The sequence below is a fragment of the Bos mutus genome, chromosome 14, assembly GCF_027580195.1.
Source record: "Bos mutus isolate GX-2022 chromosome 14, NWIPB_WYAK_1.1, whole genome shotgun sequence".
Lineage (NCBI taxonomy): Eukaryota > Metazoa > Chordata > Mammalia > Artiodactyla > Bovidae > Bos > Bos mutus.
In genome coordinates, this window is record NC_091630.1 from 19,068,859 (window position 1) to 19,085,492 (window position 16,634).

The following is a 16,634-nucleotide window of genomic DNA, read 5'->3' on the forward strand; positions in this document are numbered from 1 at the left end:
AGTACTAACATGTTAATCTAGTTTGGGCTTTAGCACAATCTAGTTGTGTGACCTTGGGCAAATTACTGGATTTCTCAGGGCTTTTATTTCCTCAACCATAAAAGAAAAAAAAAGAGGGAACATGGTGGTCTGCAGCTTGGAGTCTTAGGGGTCAGCTGAAGTGTGTCAGGGGCACTTCCTACAGGGTAGGAAGGCTGATGGAGGGCCCCAGCCTCAACTCCAACTTTAGGTTTACCAGGAGGCATAAGATTTAGTTGCTCAGTCGTGTCTGACTCTTTGCAACCCCATGAACTGTAGCCCACCAGGCCCCCTGGTCGCTGAAATTCTCCAGGTAAGAATACTGGAGTGGGTAGCCATTTCCTTCTTAGTGACCTTTCCTACCCAGGGATGGAGCCCAGGTCTCCTGCATTGCAGGCAGATTCTTTACCATACCATCTAAGCCATCAGGGAAGAGTTCTGCTCTATACAAACTAGTTGACCTCAAAGATTCTTTTCCATATTAGTTAAGAATTTTGTTTGATAGCAAGGTGAATGGTTACAGGGACTTTAAAGAGAGAGGGGGTGGTCCACTTTTCTGTCATGTGAAAAGAGAATGGATTCAGGGTCAGGATGGTTGCTCTACAACATCAGTATTGACCTTCATTCTGCCTGTTCCACCGTTCTTTGCACCGGCTATTTTTAACAATATTTATTTATTTGCCTGTGATGGGTCTCAGTTGTGGCATGCAGATCTTCGATCCTTGTTGCAGAATGTAGGATCATTAGTTGTGGCATGTGGGAACCAATTCCCTGTCCAGGGATAGAACCCAGATCCACTGCAGTGGGAGCTCAGAGTCTTAGCCATTGAACACCCAGGGAAGTTCCAGCACCAGCTATTGCTTCCCATCCCATCACAGGTGCTAAATATTTACTAAGCACCTGTCTATACGTGGGGGCTTTCCTGGCGGCTCAGATGGTAAAGAATCTGCCTGCAATGCAGGAGACCCGGGTTCGAAGCCTGGGTCAGGAAGATCCCCTGGAGAAGGGAATAGCTACTCACTCCAGTATTCTTGCCTGGAGAATCCCATGGATCGAGGAGCACGGTGGGCTACAGTCCACGGGGTCCCAAAGAGTCGGACACAACTGAGCAACTAGCACATTTGTCTCTAAGTGAGACCTCCAGGAGACCTGCCCTTGACATCTTCCACAGGTACAATTAGTAATTCCCACCTCTGCTGCCCTCCACTTTGTTTATGTATCCCGAGTACTGTGTTTACCACATTTTGCATATGTTCTCTTTCTGTATGCTGGACAGATCTGGGCTGTTGACAGCGGGTACCATGTGTTACTCCTCTTGGGTTTCCTGGTGCCTAACCCAGTGCTTGGCATCCATCAGGAGCATGGTGTTTGGGGAATGGATGAGTAGATGCATGAGCCAATGCATTATTCCATCCTCAGCTCCTACAGCCCATCTCTAAGGATTGAGGAGTAGATTGTTTGGGCCCCTTTGTGTCCCAAGGGGAGGACGAGAGGAAGGACAGGACATAGCTGATTATCTATAGGTCTGTGGCTCCAGAAGACAGCTGAGCTGGAGGTGTGTTTGAGAATCCTCAACAAACATGTGGAAGTTCAATTGACGTGATGGATCGATTGAGATCACAGAGTGGGTCAGTGGAGAAAAGAAGAAAAGGGAGCTCTAGGGAACATCCACACTTAAGAAGTGGGGAAAAAAAGAGGCCCCAGCAAGGGAGACTGAGCAGGAATGCAAAATTAGGAAGAGAACTGAGGCAGGGGAGAGCTTCAGAAGGAAAACATGGTCAGTACTTGAGAGATGCAAGGAGGTCAAAAGCCTGCATGGTTTTCTCTTGACAAGTCTCTAGAATTATAGGCGACCCAGAGAACTTAACCCCAGTTCTCACTCTCAGTCCCCTCTGAAAAAGGGCCATTTTCCGGAAGATCAGAGGAATCTATTCTCAGCACCCAGCTCCATCTACCATCACAACTATACCTTCTTTGCTATAAAGTAATTTTATCTATAGCAAAAGCCACTTACCACTAATATATATATATATATATATATATATATAAGACAGCTCTTGCTGTAGAGGATTTATGCCTGGATAGGCATAGCTTAGGTCTGTCCTGGGATAACAAGGTCAAAATCAAACTATGAGTCAAGGGAGCAATCAGAATCTGAGCCAGTCCTCCAGGCTGGTGTTAACAAGTAGAGCAATGTTTCCCAAAGTCAATGCCAAGACTGGCCTCCCTTGTTGTAGGGAGATGATGAGAAAAACAACAACGAAAACTTGTTAAATATTAAGAACCAGGAGGTGAGAATGAGCTTGTGGAGCCAGAGACTGGGAGGGAGAAGCTCAGAATCAAGAGAAAGAGAAGAAGCTCCAGAGCTGGGGGTCGGCCATTGGGGCAGCAAGACAGCCCTGCCAGGGAGAAACTATAACAGTGGTGGAGACTTCTCTGGTGGTCCAGTGTTTCAGGCTCTGTGCTCCCACTGCAAGGAAGTTAAGTTCAACTGGTCAGAGAACTAAGATCCCACACACCACGTGGACAAAAAAAAACAAAAAACAACTATCAGCGATAGAGACAGAGTGCTGAGCAAGCCCTGGGGAAAGAGAGATGATTCATACCAGGGACCCCAGGACAACCCCCAGATTGGGAGGGGCACCGAGCAAGCAGAATGCGTTCCTGCAGAATCAATAATGTAAGTCGGATTTCAGCTGCACTTGGAAGAATGGCAGCTACAGAGGTGGGAAAGTCTGTAGGCTTTTGGGCAGAAGACAATATTTGAACAATCAACAGCCTGATGTGAGGTTAGCTCTGCTCCACGTGGGTGGAAGGGGGAGAAGGGGTAAAGCGTTAGCTTTGCACGTTCTCAGCAGCTCCCCAGGGAAGAGAGAGCTACTTTCAGCCTCGTGCTGTTTCAGGGCACAAGCTCTGGAATGAAACCAGACCCAGCTCCCTCATCAATGCTGGCTTTTGACTGAGAGCAGCCAAGACCTGGGCCAGGCAGCCCAAATTCCCGCCTGGACAAAGCGGGTACCCAGACTCTCCTGGCCTGGGCTGCCTGCGTGGGGCGTGCTCAGTCGAGCTCAGAGTCTCCATTACTCCACGTTGCAGGCTCCCAGGCAGGGCCCCAGCCGCTTTGTTCACAGCTGCTCCTCCGAGCGAGGACGCCGACGCTGTATGTCCTCCCGGACTCTCGCTTTGTTCAGACAGACAGCCCCGCCGCTATGCGCTCTGTCACATTCTCAAGTCTTCCTCCTGGTCCACGCTCCAGGCCAAGGGAGCAGGACGCGCTGTGTCCTCAGTTTAAAAGGCTTGTGAGCTCTTGGGTGGGAAGAGAGTGCAGAAAAAAAAAATACAGAGTGAGAACACCGATAAATTGGGCAAAAGCCCAGCCCCAAGCCTTCTGGAAAGACTTCCACTGAAGCCTCACATTCATAACTTAACATGAAACAAAAATAGAAAACAACAACAACAAAAAATGGAAAGTTCAACAGTCGCTTTATGAGACACTGAAGAAGGCTGCTGCTGCTGCTGCTGCTAAGTCGCTTCAGTCGGGTCCGACTCTGTGTGACCCCATAGACGGCAGCTTACCAGGCTCCCCCATTCCTGGGATTCTCCAGGCAAGAACACTGGAGTGGGTTGCCATTTCCTTCTCCAATGCATGAAAGTGAAAGGTGAAAGTGAAGTCGCTCAGTCGTGTCCGACTCTTAGCGACCCCATGGACTGCAGCCTACCAGGCTCCTCCGTCCATGGGATTTTCCAGGCAAGAGTACTGGAGTGGGTTGCCATTGGAGGCCTTAATGAAAGAGTCAGAATCATTTTCTGGCTTCCTCCGGTGGCTGACCTTTAATTTCTTGATAGTTCTATTAAGCTCCTAACAGTTTTTCCTGCCTATAAAATGGGTCACCTCGGTCCACAAGTCCTCGTGCAGCTACTGTGACAAATAACGAAAGTGTTGATAAAGACACTGAGAGGATAATGACATCTGGTTAAGACTATGAAACAGATGAGCTAATTCCTCCATCCTACTTGATCCTCCCAGGGAGTGAATCGAAACTGCTTGCTAAAGATAAGCAGCAGGTTACTTCAGCAGGAAATCAGGGATACTCTCTGGGCTGCAGCCTTGGCCCTGCCATCTACCTGCTCCTCAAGCTAGGTCAAAGCATCAGTACTTAACTCAGTATCCTCTTTATCTAATTGGAGATAATCACACCTACTTTAAGAGTAGTTGTGAAGAGTCAGTTAAATAAAGGGTATGAGGCCTGGCATCTGAGAAGTGCTTGAGAACCATTAGTCACTCAGTGTGACAGCCCCTCCCCTCCACATCAGGGCTGTCTCTTTACACAAAACAGATGGGAACACGCATTCACAGACCTCATCCGGTAATTCCTGTCTCAGGAATTCACCTTAAGTAACTCTATGCCCAAGAGGAAATGAGATACAGATATAATTTTATTAGATACAGATATAATTTTATTCTTTACAAACTTAATAACAACACAAAATAGACTGGAACAGTTAAATGATGAAGTGCATTTATTGTAAAACATCCATTTTATCAGCTATCTTGCAACCGTTAAAAATTGTCACAAAGAGGGAATTCTCTGGTGGTCCAGTGGTTAGGACTTGACACTTTCACTGCCCAGCCATGGGGGTTTAAATCCTTGCTTGGGGAACTAAAATCCTACAAGCTGTGAGGCATGGCCAAAATACACACACACACACACGCACACACACACATATACACACATATATATATATATCACAAAGAATAGCCAAAATAATCTTTAAAAAGAAAAACGTTGGAGGATTTGCACAGCCTGATTTTAAGACTTATTTGAGGGTTACAGAAATCAAGACAGTAGAGTATTGGCATAAGGACAGACATGAATGAATCAAAACTGGGAGTCTGAAAGTAAACTGTTATATTTATCAGTTGATTTTTCTTAATTGGGGGTATAGCTGCCTTACCGTGTTGTATGACAAAACGAGTCAGCCATATGTGTGTATATGTACACCTCCTTTCCTTTTAGGCCGTCCCCTGCACCACCCCGGTCCCACCCCTCTAGGTCATCACAGAGCTCTGAACTAAGCTCCCTGGGCTGTACGGCAGGTTCCCACTGGCTATTTTACACATACTTCATTCCTAATCTCCAGTCTCCGTTTCATTCTACCCTCTCCCCGCTAGTCCACACATCCATTCTCTTCGTCTGAGTCTCTACTCTTGCCTGCAAATAGGTACCATCCATACCATCTTTTTCTAGATTCCACATGTATGCATTAATATATGGTATTTGTTTTTCTCTTTTGACTTATGAAAGTGTGAAGGCAATTAACAAATGGTGGTGAGACACTGGCTGTCCACATGCAAAAAAATCAAAGAACAGAACCAGAACATAGACCTATAGCACACTGGATACAAAAATTAACTTAAAGTGGACCACAGGCCTCAAAATAAGAACAAAACTGTAGGATATCACAGAGGAGGAAAACCTTTGTGACTTTGGGTTAGGCAAAGATTTCTTAAGTATGATGCTAAAAGCATGATCTATAAAAGAAAAAAATTTGATAAATTTGACTTCATCAAAATGAAAAACTTTTCCTCTTCAAAAGAATGTGATAGTTGGACCATAAAGAAGGCTGAGCATCGAAGTACTGATGCTTTTGAACTTCGGTGCTGAAGAAGACTCTTGAGAGTCCCTTGGACTGCAAAGAGATCACACAAGTCAATCCTAAAGGATATCAACCTTGAATATTCATTGGAAGGACCCATGCTGAAACTAAAGCTCCAATACTTTGACCACCTGATGCAAAGAGCCGGCTCATTAGAAAAGACCCTGATGCTGGAAAAGATTGAAGGCAGGAGGAGAAGGGGATGACATAGGACGAGATGGTTGCATGGCATCACTGACTCAATGCACATGAGTTTGAGCAAGCTCTGGGAGATGGTGAAGGACAGGGAAGCCTGGTGTGCTGCAGTCCGTGGGGTTGCAAAGAGTCAGACACGACTGAGTAACTAAACAATGACAATGAAAATAAAAGTTACAGGTTGGGAGAAAGTACTTGCAAATCACATCTAACAAAGAACGTAAGTTCAGGCTATATCAAAAACTCTTAGTTTTGGAAGTTTTGGCCACAGCAATCAGAGCAGAAAAAGAAATAAAAGGAATCCAAATTGGAAAAGAAGAAGTAAAACTCTCACTATTTGCAGATGACATGATCCTCTACATAGAAAACCCTAAAGACTCCACCAGAAAATTACTAGAACTAATCAATGATTATAGTAAAGTTGCAGGATATAAAATCAACACACAGAAATCCCTTGCATTCCTATACACTAATAATGAGAAAACAGAAAGAGAAATTAAGGAAACAATTCCATTCACCATTGCAACGAAAAGAATAAAATACTTAGGAATATATCTACCTAAAGAAACTAAAGACCTATATATAGAAAACTATAAAACACTGGTGAAAGAAATCAAAGAGGACACTAATAGATGGAGAAATATACCATGTTCATGGATTGGAAGAATCAATATAGTGAAAATGAGTATACTACCCAAAGGAATTTATAGATTCAATGCAATCCCTATCAAGCTACCAACAGTATTCTTCACAGAGCTAGAACAAATAATTTCACAATTTGTATGGAAATACAAAAAACCTCGAATAGCCAAAGCAATCTTGAGAAAGAAAAATGGAACTGGAGGAATCAACCTACCTGACTTCAGGCTCTACTACAAAGCCACAGTTATCAAGACGGTATGGTACTGGCACAAAGACAGAAATATAGATCAATGGAACAAAGTAGAAAGCCCAGAGATAAATCCACGCACATATGGACACCTTATCTTTGACAAAGGAGGCAAGAATATACAATGGATTAAAGACAATCTCTTTAACAAGTGGTGCTGGGAAATCTGGTCAACTACTTGTAAAAGAATGAAACTAGAACACTTTCTAACACCATATACAAAAATAAACTCAAAATGGATTAAAGATCTCAACATAAGACCAGAAACTATAAAACTCCTAGAGGAGAACATAGGCAAAACACTCTCTGACATACACCACAGCAGGATCCTCTATGACCCACCTGCCAGAATATTGAAAATAAAAGCAAAAATAAACAAATGGGACCTAATTAAACTTAAAAGCTTCTGCACATCAAAGGAAACTATTAGCAAGGTGAAAAGACAGCCTTCAGAATGGGAGAAAATAATAGCAAATGAAGCAACCGACAAACAACTAATCTCAAAAATATACAAGCAACTCCTACAGCTCAACTCCAGAAAAATAAATGACCCAATCAAAAAATGGGCCAAAGATCTAAATAGACATTTCTCCAAAGAAGACATACAGATGGCTAACAAACACATGAAAAGATGCTCAACATCACTCATTATCAGAGAATTGCAAATCAAAACCACTATGAGATACCATTTCACACCAGTCAGAATGGCTGCGATCCAAAAGTCTACAAATAATAAATGCTGGAGAGGGTGTGGAAAAGGGAACCCTCTTACACTGTTGGTGGGAATGCAAACTAGTACAGCCACTATGGAGAACAGTGTGGAGATTCCTTAAAAAACTGGAAATAGAACTGCCTTATGATCCAGCAATCCCACTGCTGGGCATACACACTGAGGAAACCAGAAGGGAAAGAGACACGTGTACCCCAATGTTCATCGCAGCACTGTTTATAATAGCCAGGACATGGAAGCAACCTAGATGTCCATCAGCAGATGAATGGATAAGAAAGCAGTGGTACATATACACAATGGAGTATTACTCAGCCATTAAAAGAATACATTTGAATCAGTTCTAATGAGGTGGATGAAACTGGAGCCAATTATACAGAGTGAAGTAAGCCAGAAGGAAAAACACCAATACAGTATACTAACGCATATATATGGAATTTAGAAAGATGGTAACGATAACCCTGTATACGAGACAGCAAAAGAGACACTGATGTATAGAACAGGCTTATGGACTCTGTGGGAGAGGGAGAGGGTGGGAAGATTTGGGAGAATGGCATTGAAACATGTGAAATGTCATGTATGAAACGAGATGCCAGTCCAGGTTCAATGCACGATGCTGGATGCTTGGGGCTGGTGCACTGGGACGACCCAGAGGGATGGTATGGGGAGGGAGGAGGGAGGAGGGTTCAGGATGGGGAACACATGAAAAAAAAAAAAAAAAAGAGTTATATGTATACATAAAAAAAAAAGTCATCAAAATAAAATGAAGAATCAAATTCTGAAGAAAAAAAAAAAAACTCTTACAACTCACTAACAAGACAAACAACCTAATTTTAAAATGAGCAAAAGATTTGAATAATTATTTCAGCAAAGACTTCCCTAGTGACTCAGATGGTAAAGAGTCTGCCTTCAATGTGGGAGACCTGGGTTTGATCCCTGGGTTGGGAAGATCCCCTGGAGAAGGAAATAGTAACCCACTCCAGTACTCTTGCCTGGAAAATCCCATGAATGGAGGAGCCTTGTGGACTACAGTCCATGGGGCTCCAAAGAGTTGGATACGACTGAGCGACTTCACTTTTCAGCAAAGAAGATATAGAAAAGGCATGATAAGATGTTCTACATTATTAGTTAGGAAAATACAAGTTGAAATCAAAGAAATACCATTTCCCACCCACTTTGAAGGCAATAATCAAAAAGAGAGACAACAACAAGTATTGGCAAGGATGTGGGGAAATTGGAAACTACACATTCCTGGCAGGAATGTAAAGTAGCACAGCCACTTGGGAACAGTTCAGTTGTTCCTTTAGAAAGTTAAACATAGAGCTACCATATGACTCAGTGATTCCACTCCCAGTCATCTGGTCAAAAAAGATGAAAACATATGTTCCCACAAACATGCCATTCATAGCTGCAGTATTCATAATAGCCCCAAACTGGAAACAATCCAAGTGTTGGTCACTTGGTGAGTCGCGTGTGGTATAACCATTCAATAGGATATTATTCAGCAACAAAAAGGAGCAAACGATTGATACATACTACAACATGGATGATCCTCAAAAACACTTTGCTAAGTGCAGTAAGCCAGACCAGACACAAATTTACATAAAATTTCTAGGAAATACAAAGCTATGGCAGAAAGCAGTTTCCTAGGATGGGGGATGAAAACCCACGAACTGCAAATGGGCACAAGAAAATGTGGCGGGGAGGTGATGGGAATATTCTAAAACCAGATTTTCAGCAGCTCTATAAATTTACTGAAAGTCTTTGGGTCACTAAATTAACACTAAAATGGGTTAATTTTATGCTATATAAATTTACATGAATATAATACTTTAAACATGAGTTTGAGCAAACTCTGGGAGATGGTGAAGAACAGGGAAGCCTGGCATGCTGCAGTCCACGGGGTCACAGAGAGTCAGACATGACTTAGACTGAACAACAACAATACTTTAAAAAACTGTCATGAAGATTGTGTACCAACATGAACACATTACAGGATAGATACCTTAAGGAAATACAAACAAGCTAATGCAAAATACATAAGTATCAATATTTAAAATACAAAGTAGGTAAATGATCATAAGCATGGATGGATGAGAATAACAATGAAGAAACTGTGGAGCACTTAAGGTGCCATATTAACAAAACGGAGAATATTTTTTGGTCTTTTAACAAAATTTTCTTTAATCTTTTTGTTGTTGTTGTTATAGTAAAACAGGTAAACACGTGAGACAGACTGTTCTGTGTTTGGTCTTTTAGCTTTGCATGAGGTGGGGGCGCAGATACTAACACCTGCTAGCTTTCCACTTCCTTACTTCTGCTTTGCTAGAGAGCTTTACAGACATTAGTTCATTAATCCTCAACAATCCACCAGGCAGCCAGGGAATAATATTACCTCCCCCACCTTGCTTATTCTGTTCATTTAAAGGTATAATTGTTTTGAATTTATAATGAGGGCTTTATGTGAGGCACGTTATAATCATATTTTTACATGTTATAAATCCCCGCAGATGTACGCACCAGAAGGAACGGATTACATTTTAACCACCACTTTGGAACTAGGTTATGTCTCCCCCACTCTCTTTGTGCTCTTATCCATTCTGAGCTTAGGCTGAAGTGTCATATTACCCTAGCTCCCAAACACAAAACACGAGGCCTGCTACATGCTTCTGGTGGGCCAAAATGGGAATTTCTCTTTTTGTGCTTTCTCCTTCCGTTATCCAGACAGTAGGAATGAATGTCCAGGCACTAGCTTATCAAGCTGATTAATGGCATCTCGCTTTGTTGGGTTAGGAACTTACTTTCTCTCCATCACGACCCAGGTCAGGTCCTGTGTAACAGAACAAATGACTCCTAGAAAACAAACCCTGAAGAATGTCCTTGTCACCCACAAATTTCACTGTAAGTGCTATCCCCTTGCCTAAGAAGCCTTGTCCCTCCTTACTTATGAAGTAATTGATCTTCCTTGGTCTTTTCAGGACTACTATACTTTATAACCCCTCCCCATTTTCTCCTTTATGTCTTGTTAAGTACCCTCCCCCATATGGTAAAGCATTCCTTCTCTTGTGCTCTTATGGGTATGGTGCAGACCTTTATTTTTGTCCTTAGCTTGGATTATAAAGTGGGGCTTCCCTGGTGGCTCAGATAGTAGAGAATCCTCCTGCAATGCGGGAGACCTGGGTTTGATCCCTGGGTTGGGAAGATCCCCTGGAGGAGGGCATGGCAACCGATTCCAATATTCTTGCCTGGAAAAACCCCACGGACAGAGAATCCTGGTGGGCTACAGCCCATGGGGTTGCAAAGAGTCAGACATGACTGTATTAAAAAATATATTTGTCTATAAGCCTGTCTCCCTCAGATTGTGAATTCACTGAAAAAAGAATTAACAGCATAATCATCTTTGAATCCCAGCACATGGAGATGGTAATGATGATACTGATGATGTTGAAGACGATTGTACTAGTCTGTTAGGGCTGCTGTAACAAACACCACAGACTGGGTGGCTTAAAAAACAGAAATGTATTCCCCTGCAATTCAGAGGCTAGAAATCCACGATGCGGATGTCAGCAGGGTTAATTTCATTCAGGGGCTTGTCTCCTTGGCTTGTAGATGGCTGTCTTCTCCCTGTATCTTCACACATCTTCCCTCAGGTATTTTGTGTCTTCATCACCTCTTCCTATAAGGATACTAGTCATATTGGATCAGCACCCACCCGTATGGCTTCATTGTTACCTTAATCACATGTTTAAAGGGACTAGTTCCAAATACAGCCATATTCTGACCCATTGAGGGTTGAGACGCAACATATAAATTTGGCGGGGGACACAATTCAGTCCGTAACAATGGTTACGAAGAGGATGATAACGGCTACAATTTATTGGACACTTACTGTATTCTGTTATTGACCTTCCACATGTTATCTCTTTCAATTGTCAATAGCCCTATAATTATGATATACTGTCATTCCTGGTTTATAGATAAAGGAACCAAAGCTTACAGAGATTAAGTCACTTAGCCAGGGTCAGAGAGCTAATGTGCAGTGAAAACAGGATTCAACCTCAAATTATTCTGCCTCCAGAATTACATGCAATCATGTTCTACTGCCTGGTATGTAATTGGTGTACAGTGCATTTCTGAAGAAAAAATGGCCAGGTAAACGAATGAAAAAATGCCTAATATGGGGTTTCCCTTGGGGCTCAGTGGTAAAGAATCCACCTGCCAATGCAGCAGACATGGGTTCAAACTCTGGTCCAGAAAGATTCCACATGCTGTGGAGTAGCTAAGCCCATGCGCCACAACTATTGAGACTGTGCTCCAGAGTCTGGGAGCAACAGCTACTGAAGCCCATGTGCCCAGAGCCTGTGCTCTGCAACAAGGGAAGTTTGCATGCTCAGTCGCTCAGTCGTGCCTGACTCTTTGTAACCCCATGGACCGTAGCTTGCCAGGCTCCTCTGTCCCTGGGATTCTCCATGTAAGAATACCAGAGTGGGTTGCATTTCCTTCTCCAGGGGATCTTCCCAACCCAGGAATTTAACCCAAGTCTCCTGCATTGCAGGCAGATTTTTTTTTTTACCACCTAATCCACTAAATAAATAAATAAAAAATTTTAAATTGATTCATATGGGCAAGTGACATTTCAATTTAGGTGTACCATAGACCATATCGTAGTGTCCAGAAAATTTACAGAAATTACACATAGATGATTATCCCAAAGGTAACCTTATTCTTGTCTTCTAATGCCAGATTTTTAAAGGGATTCAATCAAATTTAAATTTAGCACGTTTTTTGTTTAAAAAAATAAAAACTGAAGTCATACAGTCAAAGAACTTCAGAGGTGGCAGAATTTTCACAAAATATCCAGTTCAAATTCTGTCTTTTCCAAATGAGAAAGTAAAGGCTCAGTGAGATTAGCTGACCTGATCCTGTGTTAAGTCACTCAGTCATGTCTGACTCTTTTGCCGCCCCATGGACTGCAGCCCACCAGGCTCCTCAGTCCATGGGATTTTCCAGGCAAGAATACTGAAGTGGGTTGCCATTTTCTACTCCAAGGGGATCTTCCTGACTCAGGGATCAAACTGGTGTCCCATGTGTCTCCTGCACTGGCAGGTAGATTCATTACCACTAGTGCCAGCTGGGAAGCCCTGAGATTAGCTGAGTTGCCATTATTTTATTAGACTGACAGCATATTATTATCGATAGAGAATCTGCCGTGTCTCTTGCATTGCAGGCGAATTCTTTATCACTGTGCCACCCAGGAAAAGCCACTGCAATGAGAAGCCCGTGCACTGCAACTGGAGAGTAGCCCCCACTAGCCACAGCTTGAGGAAAGTCCGCACAGCAACGAAGACCCAGCACAGCCGAAGCGTGTTAGTGTTACAGTGTGTTAGTGTTAGTTGCTCAGTTGTGTCTGACTCAAGAGTCAGATACTACTGAGAGACTGAGCATGCATGCACGCGCATTATTAATTATGCACCATTGCCATTATTTATCATCACTGCACTCTAAGGTGTGGGGTAATCAAATCAGGTTTTCCTTTTCTCAGGATCTCTCCAGAGTAGTTGGGGTGTCAGGCCTGGGAGGAAGCAAAATAGAAGGAGCGAAATCAGCAATCTTTCAAAGCCACCTTCCAAATTCCTTTTGCCCAGTTGCTTTTTCTTCGACCGCAATTCATCCAAACTAGAGAAAGGGGGTTTTTGCATTCAGATACTGGCTGGGAGGCATATTCCCTAAGCATTGCTCATGAAAGGAGCAGCAAAGGCCTGCAAAGCTCCCAGATTAAGCGCATGTATCAACTGGTGCTAGAGAACCACCTGGAGCTCAAGGCCACACTGCATCTGGGCCTGGCAACAGAATCTTAGAAAACTTACAGATCATTAGGGAGGAACTCAAAGCCTGTTGAGTCCAACTTCTTCTGATGAGGAAATGAAGTTGTAGGAGGTGAGTGACTAACCCAAGATGGATCAGCCAATTAAGGAGAGTGTTGGAACCAATTGGCCTCTTCCAGGATGAACTGGGCATAAAGCTTCACTCACACTTAGCCTCTTCCTTATCACTGAGTAGGATTTCCCAAAATGCAGTCTGCATGCCAGTCATGGTTACACAAGAAGTTTTTAGTTATTTTCTTTTTAATGGGCCAACATTGTTTTCTGTTTATATTAGCTATGTATTGTTTCAACTGATATCAGAAAAAAATAGCCCATAAAAGCTACAAATTCACAGACAAAACAGATTTTGAAGATATTGACAATGTTACTAAAAAATATTCTATTTAGATTAAAAAAAAGGTGAGTTAACAAAGAAAATAAATCAGTGAAGAATACTATAGCTGGAATGATGATATAGCAGAAATTCTGAGGCAGTGTGCAAGTCATGGGACACACTGAACTAAGATAATTCTCTTTCTATCAGTGTATTAACTAATGTGTGGAGAGGAGAGAGGATCTGCTCATGAATAGGACAAAAATACTTTTACTTACAATTGAGAGATCCTTCAAAGAAAGGCAATGCCAAAGAATGCTCAAACTACCACACAATTGCACTCATCTCACATGCTAGTAAATTAATGCTCAAAATTCTCCAAACCAGGCTTCAACAGTATGTGAACTGTGGACTTCCAGATGTTCAAGCTGGTTTTAGAAAGGCAGAGGAACCAGAGATCAAATTGCCAACATCTGCTGGATCATCAAAAAAGCAAGAGAGTTCCAGAAAAACATCTATTTCTGCTTTATTGACTATGCCAAAGCCTTTGACTGTGTGGATCACAATAAACTGTGGAAAATTCTTCAAGAGATGGGAATATCAGAACACCTGACCTGCCTCTCGAGAAACCTGTATGCAGGTCAGGAAGCAACAATTAGAACTGGACATGGAACAACAGACTGGTTCCAAATAGGAAAAGGAGTGTGTCGAGGCTGTATATTGTCACCCTGCTTATTTAACTTATATGCAGAGTACATCATGAGAAACACTGGGCTGGAAGAAGCACAAGCTGGAATCAAGATTGCTGGAAGAAATATCAATAACCTCAGATATGCAGATGGCACCACACAGAAGAAAATGTGGCAGAAAAGTGAAGAAGAACTAAAGAGTCTCTTGATGAAAGTGAAAGTGGAGAGTGAAAAATTTGGCTTAATGCTCAACATTCAGAAAACTAAGACCATAGCATCTGGTCCCATCACCTCATGGGAAATAGATGGGGAAACAGTGAAAACAGTGGCAGACTTTATTTTGGGGGGCTCCAAAATCACTGCAGATGGTGACTGTAGCCATGAAATTAAAAGACTCTTGCTCCTTGGAAGGAAAGTTATGACCAACCTAGGCAGCATACTAAAAAGCAGAGACATTACTTTGCCAACAAAGGTCCGTCTAGTCAAGGCTGTGGTTTTTCCAGTAGTCATGTGTGGATGTGAGAGTTGAGCTATAAAGAAAGCTGAGCCCCGAAGAACTGATGCTTTTGAACTGTGGTGTCGGAGAAGACTCTTGAGAGTCCCCTGGACTGCAAGAAGATCCAACCAGTCCATCCTACAGGAAATCAGTCCTGAATATTCATTGGAAGGACTGATGCTGAAGCTGAAACTCCAATACTTTGGTCACCTGATGCAAAGAATTTATTCATTTGAAAAGACTCTGATGCTGGGAAAGATTGAAGGTGGGAGGAGAAGGGGATGGCAGAGGATGAGATGGTTGGATGGCATCACTGACTCAATGGACATGAGTTTGATTGAACTCTGGGAGTTGGTGATGAACAGGGAGGCCTGGCGTGCTGCTTTTCATGGGGTCACAAAGAGTCGGACAAGACTGAGCAACTGAACTGAAAAATCCCTATCCTTACAAGCAAGTACTGAAGTGAAGTGCTAGTTGCTCAGTCGTGTCTGACTCTTTGCCACCCCATGGACTGTAGCCCACCAGATTCCTCTGTCCATGGGATTCTCTAGGCAAGAATACTGGAGTGGCTAGCCATTTACTTCTCATGGGGATCTTCTCAACCCAGGGATTAAACCTCTGTCTCCTGCATTGCAGGCAAATTCTTTACCATCTAAGCCAATGCAAGGAAGGAAGCCCACAAGCAAGTACTAGGATGGCTCATTTATGTTTGGTGGGTCATGATGATTGCCATCAAACAGAGCTCCCCTGCTTTAGATAAATATAAATATGCTCTGAGAACAGCAGTTGTCTTGAACGTTTATTGATACACTCATATGGTTGGGGATGAAATAATGAACCAGAAAAGATCTCGATGCAAATGTTCTCATAGTAAGCTGTCACTTATCAGATCCCTGTCTTTCATCTGCAAATTGGCAGATTGGACAGCAACCAGTCTACACTTGTCCTCTATAGCTGCTGCTCTGACATGTTTACTACGAACAAATACATTTTGTTTTTATAGGGTGAATAATATCCTGAAAGAGCAACTTAGGTTTCTCATCGCTCAATTTAAGCTGGCCCCAGATCTCCTTAACCTTGAAGTAATTCCTTTCTTTATTTAAAATGCCTCATTAAATCCTCAAAATTCACAAAGTTGAGTAATGAATTAAGGTAAGGGTTTCTGCGGAGTTCTTCTGCGGTTGTTTCTGTTATTCACAAAGTTCTCACCTCAGAGATCTGTATCTGGAACATTTGTAATCAACCAGCAGAGGCTTAACCCTCCTTCAGAGAAGGATCATTCATTAATTCTCAGATGTGAAGTGTGTGGGCCTGAAACTCTGGGCCCAGAATCTTCTGCATAATGCAGTCCCTGGAGGCTCTTGGGTAAGCCATTAAACCTCCTCCTCAGGAAGAGAGATTTGTGCTAATGTTTTCTTGGAGACACTACTCAAACTAGGAAGATTCTAGTCCAGTCCTGGGGTTGGGTCTCACTGGCATGTTTATGGATGCAAGATTACAACAAATCACGGGGAAAAACCCAGGTTGGCTTTCAAAACTTCCCAGAAACATTATTTCCAAGACCTTTCTAGAATATTCCACCCTTCCATGTGTTAAATATGGCTTAAGACATTTTCCTGGTCTTTGAAACACATTCTCCTTCTTTCTCCTGAACCTCCCTTTAGTCAGAGGTCATGAGAATATCAGATCAGATCAGATCAGTCACTCAGTCTTGTCCTACTCTTTGTGACCCCATGAATTGCAGCACACCAGGCCTCCCTGTCC